We start from the raw sequence: 13,146 nt of genomic DNA, 5'->3' as shown, positions 1-13,146 counted from the left end.
AAAGTTCATTGACCCTAAATGACCTTTGACCTTGATCAGACGTGAAACTCATGCAGAATGTTCAGTGAAACTTTATTAACCTTATGTTCAAGTTTCATGAACCAGGTCCATATATTTTCTAAGTTATGATGACATTTCAAAAACTTAACCTTAGGTTAAGATTTTGATGTTGATTCCCCCAACATGGTCTAAGTTCATTGACCCCAAATGACCTTTGACCTTGGTCATATGACATGAAACTCAGGCAGAATGTTTAGTAATACTTGATCAACCTTATTGCCAAAGTTTCATGAACTAGGTCCATATACATTTTAAGTTATGCTGTCATTTCAAAAACTTAACCTTCGGTTAAGATTTGGTGTTGACGCCGCCGTCGGAAAAGCAGCGCCTATAGTCTCACACTGCTATGCAGGTGAGACAAAAAAACTGGTTCGATAGCTGCAGATGGCTTTTTTTGCCCCGCCCTAGCCCAAAAGGCGGTCTTAATCACCATTTTTTGGGTCCAAACAATTAACCACCCCACACAGATATATATATATATACAGTGCGTATCAAAAAAAAGTTTACACTTAGCAAAAATCCTGTAAAATTTCATATTTGTAATATCCTAAAGATTTTTCCACATTTTAACATTGGTACAGATCCATTTAAGCAAATGACGATATAACTGTCGAAAAATATTTCCGCTTGAGTGAGCACCACTTACTTTTGAAAAGTTGGTGAAAAATGATTTGCGCAGAACTTAGAAATAGTTTTGCGAATAAAAGTAGACCTTAATCATGAAGAACACGTCGGATTAGATAGTAGAATTGATTTGATGATATCTTTTACCTTTTTTTAACTTGTTTCCTTGCCCAAAACACTTAGAAGAGTGCATTGCGCCCCACCCCACTCCCCCACACACCGAGACCACCGTGACGATATCTGCTTTACGTTGAGCTGTGATTTACATGAAATGGCTTAGGCTTCATTTTCATTTTGTTAATTACTGTCAAGCTTGGAAAAAGTGTAGAGAAAAAAGTATTAAATGAAAAATGAAATGTAAACCCACTTTAAATGATACAAACTTATTGAAAAATGCTGGAGCTGTCTCAAATAAACTTTTGTTCAGATTCAGTTATGTCATTAGATCCAGCTGGCACAAAAAAGGGTAAAGGCTGTGCTTACTATAGTGTTGAAATTTCAATTTGGGTGGCAAAATTGTTACAAAATGCTTGAATGTATCCGTTTTACTTCAATATACTAAAAGTGCAATGGAAATGTATGAGAAATGTTTTGCAGGGTAAGGTTGATTTCGCCCTTTCCCCTTTACACAGCGTGAAAACGAGCATTTCTGCGCAAACAGATTTCTGCGAGCTTTACAAAAATGGACAGTGCTCACTCAAGTGTAACATTCTGTCAAAGCTTTAACTTTCATTGGATAGATGAGACCCAAACCCAAGATTGTATGTCAAAAAATTACCCACATGTTGGATATTTTTTAATTCCCAGGGCTTTTTCAAAGTGTAAACTTTTTTTGATACGCACTGTATATATATATATATTGTTCAGGTTTATAAGTGGTGAACATTTAATCAAGACTAGATTTTTTACTACACATTTAGAACTTTGACAAAACAGTTTCAAAATGCCTCAACACGCCCCTGTCGATATTCAATGTGATAACTTCTATGATAACAATTCTGCTCTTATACTGGTTTTCGTTAAAAACGTTAATAGTACTTCTCTCATTGAATGCATTTATATTTTACTTGCTTGATTTTCAGTAAGTTTTTCTTATTGTAAGCATGATCAGTTTGGTCCTTGTACATCTGTATCATGTACATTTATTTATGTTTAAACCGAATAAAAAAATGAATAATAAGATAAATATTTCCAGGTCAAGCAATAACAGAAAATAATAACAATAACAATAATAATAATAATAAAAGGTTTCATAAGACTTTATGTATATAACTTGGCCTTTTTTACAACTCGAAGGCCCAAGGGGAGAAAGAAGGAGACGAGGAAGAAGAAGAGAAAGAAGAAAAGGAGGAGGACATGGAGTAAGAAGAAGAAGAAAAAAAAAGAGGAAGCAGCAAGAGGAGATAATGACTAATAAGTACGAGAGCTAAAACTATGAAATGACGCAAAATGTATCATTGCAATAAACCTACTTAAATTTTTTTCGCAATGTGTCCCACCGTATCCTTGGACACACGAGCAGTTATATCCAACTAGTTCCTCTGTACACGTTCCTCCGTTAAGGCACGGGTTTGAGTTACAAGCTTTCAAAAAAAGAACATGAAGAAAGGAACGTATTAAAAACAGCATTAAGGGGCACGAAATTGTATACCAACGGTGTGTAGTCTCACACTGACTGTGTTAAAAAAACAATATTGACATAAACCTTTTGATATAATACAGAGAATACAATTAGCGTATTATATCATTATCAGAGACCAACTAATAATGATTATTAACCAACATCTTTCAGCATCCACCCCATTTCCAACAAATAGTCTTGAGTTAAGGCTGTTTGAAAATAGCCAAAATAGTAATTTGAATCGCAAAAAAAACGAACGCAAAATGTCAGGTTATTTGAAAAAGTAATTGTCCTTAATTCTGTCAAAGTTTAGCGTTGACTTGACTAGAACACAAGATAGTTTCTTTGACACAATTTTTTTTGCAGATTGCTTGGAAGTTTCATGAGATGTGCACAATGTGCAAATCTTCTGCCTAAGTAAGCCCTTAACTTAAAACTTAGTTTTCTCCTTTAAGCTCTGGCTCGGCTTCTTTTGCATTTAATCAAGAACTATTTTATAGGTTATTCTAGGTCTATCTATTAAGTATCGCTGATCTATTTTGACAATTATATATATATATATATATATATATATATATATATATATACAATTTATGTCTCCTTACGGCGTTTTTATTAAGTCTTTTTTGGTTTCTACATTATGACGCCGACGCAGAACTCTTTAATTTATATATATATATATATATATATATATATATATATATATATATATATATATATATATATATATATATATATATTTTACGGCTTAGAATTTGCTTTTTTTTCAAAATCAATTCAAAGAGAACATGAAGATAGAAATGCGAACCAGCCACTCAAACACCAACAAAAGGTCATCTGGTAAGTTTTTTTGAAAATAGCCAATATAGTCATTTAGATTGCCCCAAAAATAAATAAAATCATGCTAGCTTATGCAAAGTTTGAAGCACTTATTCTATGCATGTATTCCGTGTAATTATAAAAAATTCCTTTTCAGGTCTGATCATAAAAAATTTTCAGCTGGCGCTGCGTGCTCGCATTATTTCCATTAGTATGTATAAGCCTACTTTTATATGAATTCGAACAAACTGCTTAAAATCCCTCTTTATGACAGTTTATCAAAAATATCAGCTTGCACTTCGAGCTCAAAGAAATTAGTTAGTTCCATATGCGTCTTGTTCATAACATTGGTAAGAATGTTCAATTTTTAGGTTCAAATTCCTGAAATTTCTATGAAAGTTTGCTCGCTTCTCGCGTTCGAATTATTCAATCTTGTTTATTAGAATAAAGCTAAGAGATCACTGTTCGGACTAACCCTTAAAAGAAAAAAAAATCAGCATTGGGCAGCCGATCGGGGAAAATGTGAATAAGAAATCACCCACCCTCCTGATTGGAGAAAGCTCAATCCACATCAGTATGCATACAAATATATATTTAATGTAAAATAAGTGCCCCCCATATTAAAACAAGTGGAATGCCTCTGGCGGTCTCACCTGCATCACGCGATTCAATATAGCAGCAGTGCTGACTTTGAAAACTACTATAACTCGCACAAGATGTTCAGTGATACTTGGTTACTCTTATGTCCACGTTTTATGAACTAGACCAATACACTTACAGAGATATGGTGGTAATTCAACAAATAGTCCCAACATGGCCAAAGTTCATTGACCTTACATGACCTTTGACCTTGATCATGTGACCTGAAACTCGCACAGGATGTTCAGTGATACTTGATCACTCTTATGTCAAAGTTTCATGAATCAGATAATAAACATTCAAAGTTATGATGGTAATTCAACAGATACCCCCATTCGGCCAATGTTCATTGACCTGTGACCTTGGTCATGTGACCTGAAATGCGCACAGGTCGTTCAGTGATACTTGATTACTCTTATGTCCAAGTTTAATGAACTAGACCAAGATACTTTCAAAGTTATGATGGTAATTCAACAAATACCCCCAATTTTGCCAAAGTTCATTGACCCTAAATGACTTTTGACCTTAATCATGTGACCTGACACTTGCACAGGATGTTCAGTGATACTTGATTACTATTATGTCTAAGTTTCATGAATGAGATCTATAAACTTTCAAAGTTATGATAGTAATTCAACAGATACCCCCATTCGGCCAATGTTCATTGACCTGTGACCTTGGTCATGTGACCTGAAATGCGCACAGGTCGTTCAGTGATACTTGATTACTATTATGTCTAAGTTTCATGAATGAGATCTATAAACTTTCAAAGTTATGATAGTAATTCAACAGATACCCCCAATTCGGCCAAAGTTCAATGACCCTAAATGACCTTTGACCTTGATCAGACGTGAAACTCATGCAGAATGTTCAGTGAAACTTTATTAACCTTATGTTCAAGTTTCATGAACCAGGTTCATATATTTTCTAAGTTATGATGACATTTCAAAAACTTAACCTTAGGTTTTTGATGTTGATTCCCCCAACATGGTCTAAGTTCATTGACCCCAAATGACCTTTGACCTTGGTCATATGACATGAAACTCAGGCAGAATGTTTAGTAATACTTGATCAACCTTATTGCCAAAGTTTCATGAACTAGGTCCATATACATTTTAAGTTATGCTGTCATTTCAAAAACTTAACCTTCGGTTAAGATTTGGTGTTGACGCCGCCGCCGCCGTCGGAAAAGCAGCGCCTATAGTCTCACACTGCTATGCAGGTGAGACAAAAAAACTGGCTCGATAGCTGCGGATGGCTTTTTTTGCCCCGCCCTAGCCCAAAAGGCGGTCTTTATCACCATTTTTTTGGTCCAAACAATTAACCACCCCACACAGATATATATATACAGTGCGTATCAAAAAAAGTTTACACTTAGCAAAAATCCTGTAAAATTTCATATTTGTAATATCCTAAAGATTTTTCCACATTTTAACATTGGTACAGATCCATTTAAGCAAATGACGATATAACTGTCGAAAAATATTTCCGCTTGAGTGAGCACCACTTACTTTTGAAAAGTTGGTGAAAAATGATTTGCGCAGAACTTAGAAATAGTTTTGCGAATAAAAGTAGACCTTAATCATGAAGAACACGTCGGATTAGATAGTAGAATTGATTTGATGATATCTTTTACCTTTTTTAACTTGTTTCCTTGCCCAAAACACTTCGAAGAGTGCATTGCGCCCCACCCCACTCCCCCACACACCGAGACCACCGTGACGATATCTGCTTTACGTTGAGCTGTGATTTACATGAAATGGCTTAGGCTTCATTTTCATTTTGTTAATCACTGTCAAGCTTGGAAAAAGTGTAGAGAAAAAAGTATTAAATGAAAAATGAAATGTAAACCCACTTTAAATGATACAAACTTAGTGAAAAATGCTGGAGCTGTCTCAAATAAACTTTTGTTCAGATTCAGTTATGTCATTAGATCCAGCTGGCACAAAAAAGGGTAAAGGCTGTGCTTACTAAGTGTTGAAATTTCAATTTGGGTGGCAAAATTGTTACAAAATGCTTGAATGTATCCGTTTTACTTCAATATACTAAAAGTGCAATGGAAATGTATGAGAAATGTTTTGCAGGGTAAGGTTGATTTCGCCCTTTCCCCTTTACACAGCGTGAAAACGAGCATTTCTGCGCAAACAGATTTCTGCGAGCTTTACAAAAATGGACAGTGCTCACTCAAGTGTAACATTCTGTCAAAACTGTAACTTTCATTGGATAGATGAGACCCAAACCCAAGATTGTATGTCAAAAAATTACCCACATGTTGGATATTTTTTAATTCCCAGGGCTTTTTCAAAGTGTAAACTTTTTATGATACGCACTGTATATATATATATATTGTTCAGGTTTATAAGTGGTGAGCATTTAATCAAGACTAGATTTTTTACTACACATTTAGAACTTTGACAAAACAGTTTCAAAATGCCTCAACACGCCCCTATCGATATTCAATCTGATAACTTCTATGATAACAATTCTGCTCTTATACTGGTTTTCGTTAAAAACGTTAATAGTACTTCTCTCATTGAATGCATTTATATTTTACTTGCTTGATTTTCAGTAAGTTTTACTTATTGTAAGCATGATCAGTTTGGTCCTTGTACATCTGTATCATGTACATTTATTTATGTTTAAACCGAATAAAAAAATGAATAATAAGATAAATATTTCCAGGTCAAGCAATAACAGAAAATAATAACAATAACAATAATAATAATAATAAAAGGTTTCATAAGACTTTATGTATATAACTTGGCCTTTTTTACAACTCGAAGGCCCAAGGGGAGAAAGAAGGAGACGAGGAAGAAGAAGAGAAAGAAGAAAAGGAGGAGGACATGGAGTAAGAAGAAGAAAAACAAAAGAGGAAGCAGCAAGAGGAGATAATGACTAATAAGTACGAGAGCTAAAACTATGAAATGACGCAAAATGTATCATTGCAATAAACCTACTTAAATTTTTTTCGCAATGTGTCCCACCGTATCCTTGGACACACGAGCAGTTATATCCAACTAGTTCCTCCGTACACGTTCCTCCGTTAAGGCACGGGTTTGAGTTACAAGCTTTCAAAAAAAGAACATGAAGAAAGGAACGTATTAAAACAGCATTAAGGGGCACGAAATTGTATACCAATGGTGTGTAGTCTCACACTGACTGTGTTAAAAAAACAATATTGACATAAACCTTTTGATATAATACAGAGAATACAATTAGCGTATAATATCATTATCAGAGACCAACTAATAATGATTATTAACCAACATCTTTCAGCAACCACCCCATTTCCAACAAATAGTCTTGAGTTAAGGCTGTTTGAAAATAGCCAAAATAGTAATTTGAATCGCAAAAAACGAACGCAAAATGTCAGGTTATTTGAAAAAGTAATTGTCCTTAATTCTGTCAAAGTTTAGCGTTGACTTGACTAGAACACAAGATAGTTTCTTTGACACAATTTTTTTTGCAGATTGCTTGGAAGTTTCATGAGATGTGCACAATGTGCAAATCTTCTGCCTAAGTAAGCCCTTAACTTAAAACTTAGTTTTCTCCTTTAAGCTCTGGCTTGGCTTCTTTTGCATTTAATCAAGAACTCTTTTATAGGTTATTCTAGGTCTATCTATTAAGTATCGCTGATCTATTTTGACAATTATATATATATATATATATATATATATATATATACAATTTATGTCTCCTTACGGCGTTTTTATTAAGTCTTTTTTGGTTTCTACATTATGACGCCGACGCAGAACTCTTTGATTTATATATATATATTACGGCTTAGAATGTGCTTTTTTTCAAAATCAATTCAAAGAGAACATGAAGATAGAAATGCGAACCAGCCACTCAAAAACCAACAAAAGGTCATCTGGTAAGGTTTTTTGAAAATAGCCAATATAGTCATTTAGATTGCCCCAAAAATATATAAAATCATGCTAGCTTATGCAAAAGAGTGATATTGTCCTTTATTCTGTCAAATTTTCACATCAAGAAGTTGACAAGAAAATAAGATACGAGAGTTTCTTTGACACAATTATTGAGATATGAACATTGTGCAAATCTTAAGCCCCAGTTAGCTCCGAACTTCAAACCTAGTTTCATTCCTTAAGCTCTACAGTAGATTAGCTTCTCTTACAGACAAGTACTTCATGTACTTGTTTAGGTTATTCTTGATCTATCTTTACAATATTACTGATGTATTTAGAAAAAATATATATTTAAGCGCTTAGAATGTGCTTTTCAAACTCAATGCAAATCTAAAAAAATATATGTTTGAGCGTCTTATATTGGTTTCAAATGCCAAAGGCAGAGAAACACCTTCAATGGCAACTACACTTTGTGACACTGGAATGTTAAGATGGTACTCGATAATAATTCAATCAAGGTACTTTTAGATAATTCGTTTTTCTGATTTCCAAAGAAAAAAAACCAAAAAACCGAAATATTGAGTGAAAATTGATTCTATTTTCGAGATCTAAAACAGAAAAACGGTAATTTTCAATATTTTGATTCAAGAATGAAATATGTAAAAACGGAAAAAACATTAAAAACGCGTTCATTATTCCGTTTGACTGTTTTTGCATATTCTAATTGAATTGAAAATGTCGTTTTCTTTTTCTGTTTCGCCTGCATGAAACAGAAAATTGAACGCACCTTCTCGTTTCATTTTTCGGTTTCGAAATCAGAAACACGATTTTTCTGATCGCACCGCCGTCAAGCTACGATTAGATAATTCATTTTTCGTTGGCCAAACGGAATATTGAAGACCGAACCTTTTGCGAAAGAGGCGGAGCCAGAACTCGCATACATTTGTAATTCCGACGCTACCTTATTCGGAAGTTTCGAATATTCCGAAGGTTTGTATTTCCAAAGGTTCGTAATTCCAAAGGTTCGCCATTTCGAAGGTTCGTTATTCCGAAAACGAAATAAGGTTCATAATTCCGAAGGTTCGTTAGTCCGAAAACGAAATGAGGTTCGTAATTCTGAAGGTTCGTTAGTCCGAAAACGAAATAAGGGTCGTAATTCCGAAGGTTCCTAAGTCAGAAAACGAAATAAGGTTCGTTGATCCGAAAATGAAATAAGGTCCGTTTGAAGCACTTATTATATGCATGTATTCCGTGTAATTCTAAAATATTCCTTTTCAGGTCTGATCATAAAAAATTATCAGCTGGCGCTGCGTGCTCGCATTATTTCCATTAGTATGTATAAGCCTACTTTTATATGAATTCGAACAAACTGCTTAAAATCCCTCTTTATGACAGTTTATCAAAAATATCAGCTTGCACTTCGAGCTCAAAGAAATTAGTTAGCTCCATATGCGTCTTGTTCATAACATTGGTAAGAATGTTCAATTTTTAGGATCAAATTCCTGAAATTTCTATGAAAGTTTGCTCGCTTCTCGCGTTCGAATTGTTCAATCTTGTTTATTAGAATAAAGCTAAGAGATCACTGTTCGGACTAACCCTTAAAAGAAAAAAAAATCAGCATTGGGCAGCCGATCGGGGAAAATGTGAATAAGAAATCACCCACCCTCCTGATTGGAGAAAGCTCAATCCACATCAGTATGCATACAAATATATATTTAATGTAAAATAAGTGCCCCCCATATTAAAACAAGTGGAATGCCTCTGGCGGTCTCACCTGCATCACGCGATTCAATATAGCAGCAGTGCTGACTTTGAAAACTACTATAACTCGCACAAGATGTTCAGTGATACTTGGTTACTCTTATGTCCACGTTTTATGAACTAGACCAATACACTTACAGAGATATGGTGGTAATTCAACAAATAGTCCCAACATGGCCAAAGTTCATTGACCTTACATGACCTTTGACCTTGATCATGTGACCTGAAACTCGCACAGGATGTTCAGTGATATTTGATCACTCTTATGTCAAAGTTTCATGAATCAGATCAATAAACATTCAAAGTTATGATGGTAATTCAACAGATACCCCCATTCGGCCAATGTTCATTGACCTGTGACCTTGGTCATGTGAACTGAAATGCGCACAGGTCGTTCAGTGATACTTGATCACTCTTATGTCCAAGTTTCATGAATCAGATCCATAAACTTTCAAAGTTATGATAGTAATTCAACAGATACCCCCAATTTGGCCAAAGTTAATTGACCCTAAATGACTTTTGACCTTAATCATGTGACCTGACACTTGCACAGGATGTTCAGTGATACTTGATTACTATTATGTCTAAGTTTCATGAATGAGATCTATAAACTTTCAAAGTTATGATAGTAATTCAACAGATACCCCCAATTCGGCCAAAGTTCATTGACCCTAAATGACCTTTGACCTTGATCAGACGTGAAACTCATGCAGAATGTTCAGTGAAACTTTATTAACCTTATGTTCAAGTTTCATGAACCAGGTCCATATATTTTCTAAGTTATGATGACATTTCAAAAACTTAACCTTAGGTTAAGATTTTGATGTTGATTCCCCCAACATGGTCTTAGTTCATTGACCCCAAATGACCTTTGACCTTGGTCATATGACATGAAACTCAGGCAGAGTGTTTAGTAATACTTGATCAACCTTATTGCCAAAGTTTCATGAACTAGGTCCATATACATTTTAAGTTATGCTGTCATTTCAAAAACTTAACCTTCGGTTAAGATTTGGTGTTGACGCCGCCGTCGGAAAAGCAGCGCCTATAGTCTCACACTGCTATGCAGGTGAGACAAAAAAACTGGCTCGATAGCTGCAGATGGCTTTTTTTGCCCCGCCCTAGCCCAAAAGGCGGTCTTAATCACCATTTTTTGGGTCCAAACAATTAACCACCCCACACAGATATATATATATATACAGTGCGTATCAAAAAAAAGTTTACACTTAGCAAAAATCCTGTAAAATTTCATATTTGTAATATCCTAAAGATTTTTCCACATTTTAACATTGGTACAGATCCATTTAAGCAAATGACGATATAACTGTCGAAAAATATTTCCGCTTGAGTGAGCACCACTTACTTTTGAAAAGTTGGTGAAAAATGATTTGCGCAGAACTTAGAAATAGTTTTGCGAATAAAAGTAGACCTTAATCATGAAGAACACGTCGGATTAGATAGTAGAATTGATTTGATGATATCTTTTACCTTTTTTTAACTTGTTTCCTTGCCCAAAACACTTCGAAGAGTGCATTGCGCCCCACCCCACTCCCTCACACACCGAGACCACCGTGACGATATCTGCTTTACGTTGAGCTGTGATTTACATGAAATGGCTTAGGCTTCATTTTCATTTTGTTAATTACTGTCAAGCTTGGAAAAAGTGTAGAGAAAAAAGTATTAAATGAAAAATGAAATGTAAACCCACTTTAAATGATACAAACTTATTGAAAAATGCTGGAGCTGTCTCAAATAAACTTTTGTTCAGATTCAGTTATGTCATTAGATCCAGCTGGCACAAAAAAGGGTAAAGGCTGTGCTTACTATAGTGTTGAAATTTCAATTTGGGTGGCAAAATTGTTACAAAATGCTTGAATGTATCCGTTTTACTTCAATATACTAAAAGTGCAATGGAAATGTATGAGAAATGTTTTGCAGGGTAAGGTTGATTTCGCCCTTTCCCCTTTACACAGCGTGAAAACGAGCATTTCTGCGCAAACAGATTTCTGCGAGCTTTACAAAAATGGACAGTGCTCACTCAAGTGTAACATTCTGTCAAAGCTTTAACTTTCATTGGATAGATGAGACCCAAACCCAAGATTGTATGTCAAAAAATTACCCACATGTTGGATATTTTTTAATTCCCAGGGCTTTTTCAAAGTGTAAACTTTTTTTGATACGCACTGTATATATATATATATTGTTCAGGTTTATAAGTGGTGAACATTTAATCAAGACTAGATTTTTTACTACACATTTAGAACTTTGACAAAACAGTTTCAAAATGCCTCAACACGCCCCTGTCGATATTCAATGTGATAACTTCTATGATAACAATTCTGCTCTTATACTGGTTTTCGTTAAAAACGTTAATAGTACTTCTCTCATTGAATGCATTTATATTTTACTTGCTTGATTTTCAGTAAGTTTTTCTTATTGTAAGCATGATCAGTTTGGTCCTTGTACATCTGTATCATGTACATTTATTTATGTTTAAACCGAATAAAAAAATGAATAATAAGATAAATATTTCCAGGTCAAGCAATAACAGAAAATAATAACAATAACAATAATAATAATAATAAAAGGTTTCATAAGACTTTATGTATATAACTTGGCCTTTTTTACAACTCGAAGGCCCAAGGGGAGAAAGAAGGAGACGAGGAAGAAGAAGAGAAAGAAGAAAAGGAGGAGGACATGGAGTAAGAAGAAGAAGAAAAAAAAAGAGGAAGCAGCAAGAGGAGATAATGACTAATAAGTACGAGAGCTAAAACTATGAAATGACGCAAAATGTATCATTGCAATAAACCTACTTAAATTTTTTTCGCAATGTGTCCCACCGTATCCTTGGACACACGAGCAGTTATATCCAACTAGTTCCTCTGTACACGTTCCTCCGTTAAGGCACGGGTTTGAGTTACAAGCTTTCAAAAAAAGAACATGAAGAAAGGAACGTATTAAAAACAGCATTAAGGGGCACGAAATTGTATACCAACGGTGTGTAGTCTCACACTGACTGTGTTAAAAAAACAATATTGACATAAACCTTTTGATATAATACAGAGAATACAATTAGCGTATAATATCATTATCAGAGACCAACTAATAATGATTATTAACCAACATCTTTCAGCATCCACCCCATTTCCAACAAATAGTCTTGAGTTAAGGCTGTTTGAAAATAGCCAAAATAGTAATTTGAATCGCAAAAAAAACGAACGCAAAATGTCAGGTTATTTGAAAAAGTAATTGTCCTTAATTCTGTCAAAGTTTAGCGTTGACTTGACTAGAACACAAGATAGTTTCTTTGACACAATTTTTTTTGCAGATTGCTTGGAAGTTTCATGAGATGTGCACAATGTGCAAATCTTCTGTCTAAGTAAGCCCTTAACTTAAAACTTAGTTTTCTCCTTTAAGCTCTGGCTCGGCTTCTTTTGCATTTAATCAAGAACTCTTTTATAGGTTGTTCTAGGTCTATCTATTAAGTATCGCTGATCTATTTTGACAATTATATATATATATATATATATATATATATATATATACAATTTATGTCTCCTTACGGCGTTTTTATTAAGTCTTTTTTGGTTTCTACATTATGACGCCGACGCAGAACTCTTTAATTTATATATATATATATATATATATATATATATATATATATATATATATATATATATATTTTACGGCTTAGAATTTGCTTTTTTTTCAAAATCAATTCAAAGAGAACATGAAGATAGAAATGCGAACCAG

At 34.3% G+C, this 13,146-nt stretch overlaps 1 long non-coding RNA gene across 1 annotated transcript; it reads right to left on the bottom strand.

Moving 5' to 3' along the window:
- Positions 1–2,226: 2,226 nt before the first annotated feature.
- Positions 2,227–12,288, bottom strand: LOC135157118 (uncharacterized). Its single transcript, XR_010296155.1, has 3 exons — positions 12,207–12,288; positions 6,721–6,831; positions 2,227–2,267 (listed from the first exon to the last, which is right to left on the bottom strand). It is a non-coding gene; the product is annotated as an uncharacterized LOC135157118 (long non-coding RNA).
- Between the last annotated feature and the right edge of the window lie 858 nt (positions 12,289–13,146).

The sequence above is a fragment of the Lytechinus pictus genome, chromosome 16, assembly GCF_037042905.1.
Source record: "Lytechinus pictus isolate F3 Inbred chromosome 16, Lp3.0, whole genome shotgun sequence".
Classification (NCBI taxonomy): Eukaryota; Metazoa; Echinodermata; class Echinoidea; order Temnopleuroida; family Toxopneustidae; genus Lytechinus; species Lytechinus pictus.
The sequence above is the reverse complement of the archived record's forward strand: the minus strand, read 5'-3'. Positions and strand labels throughout refer to the sequence as shown.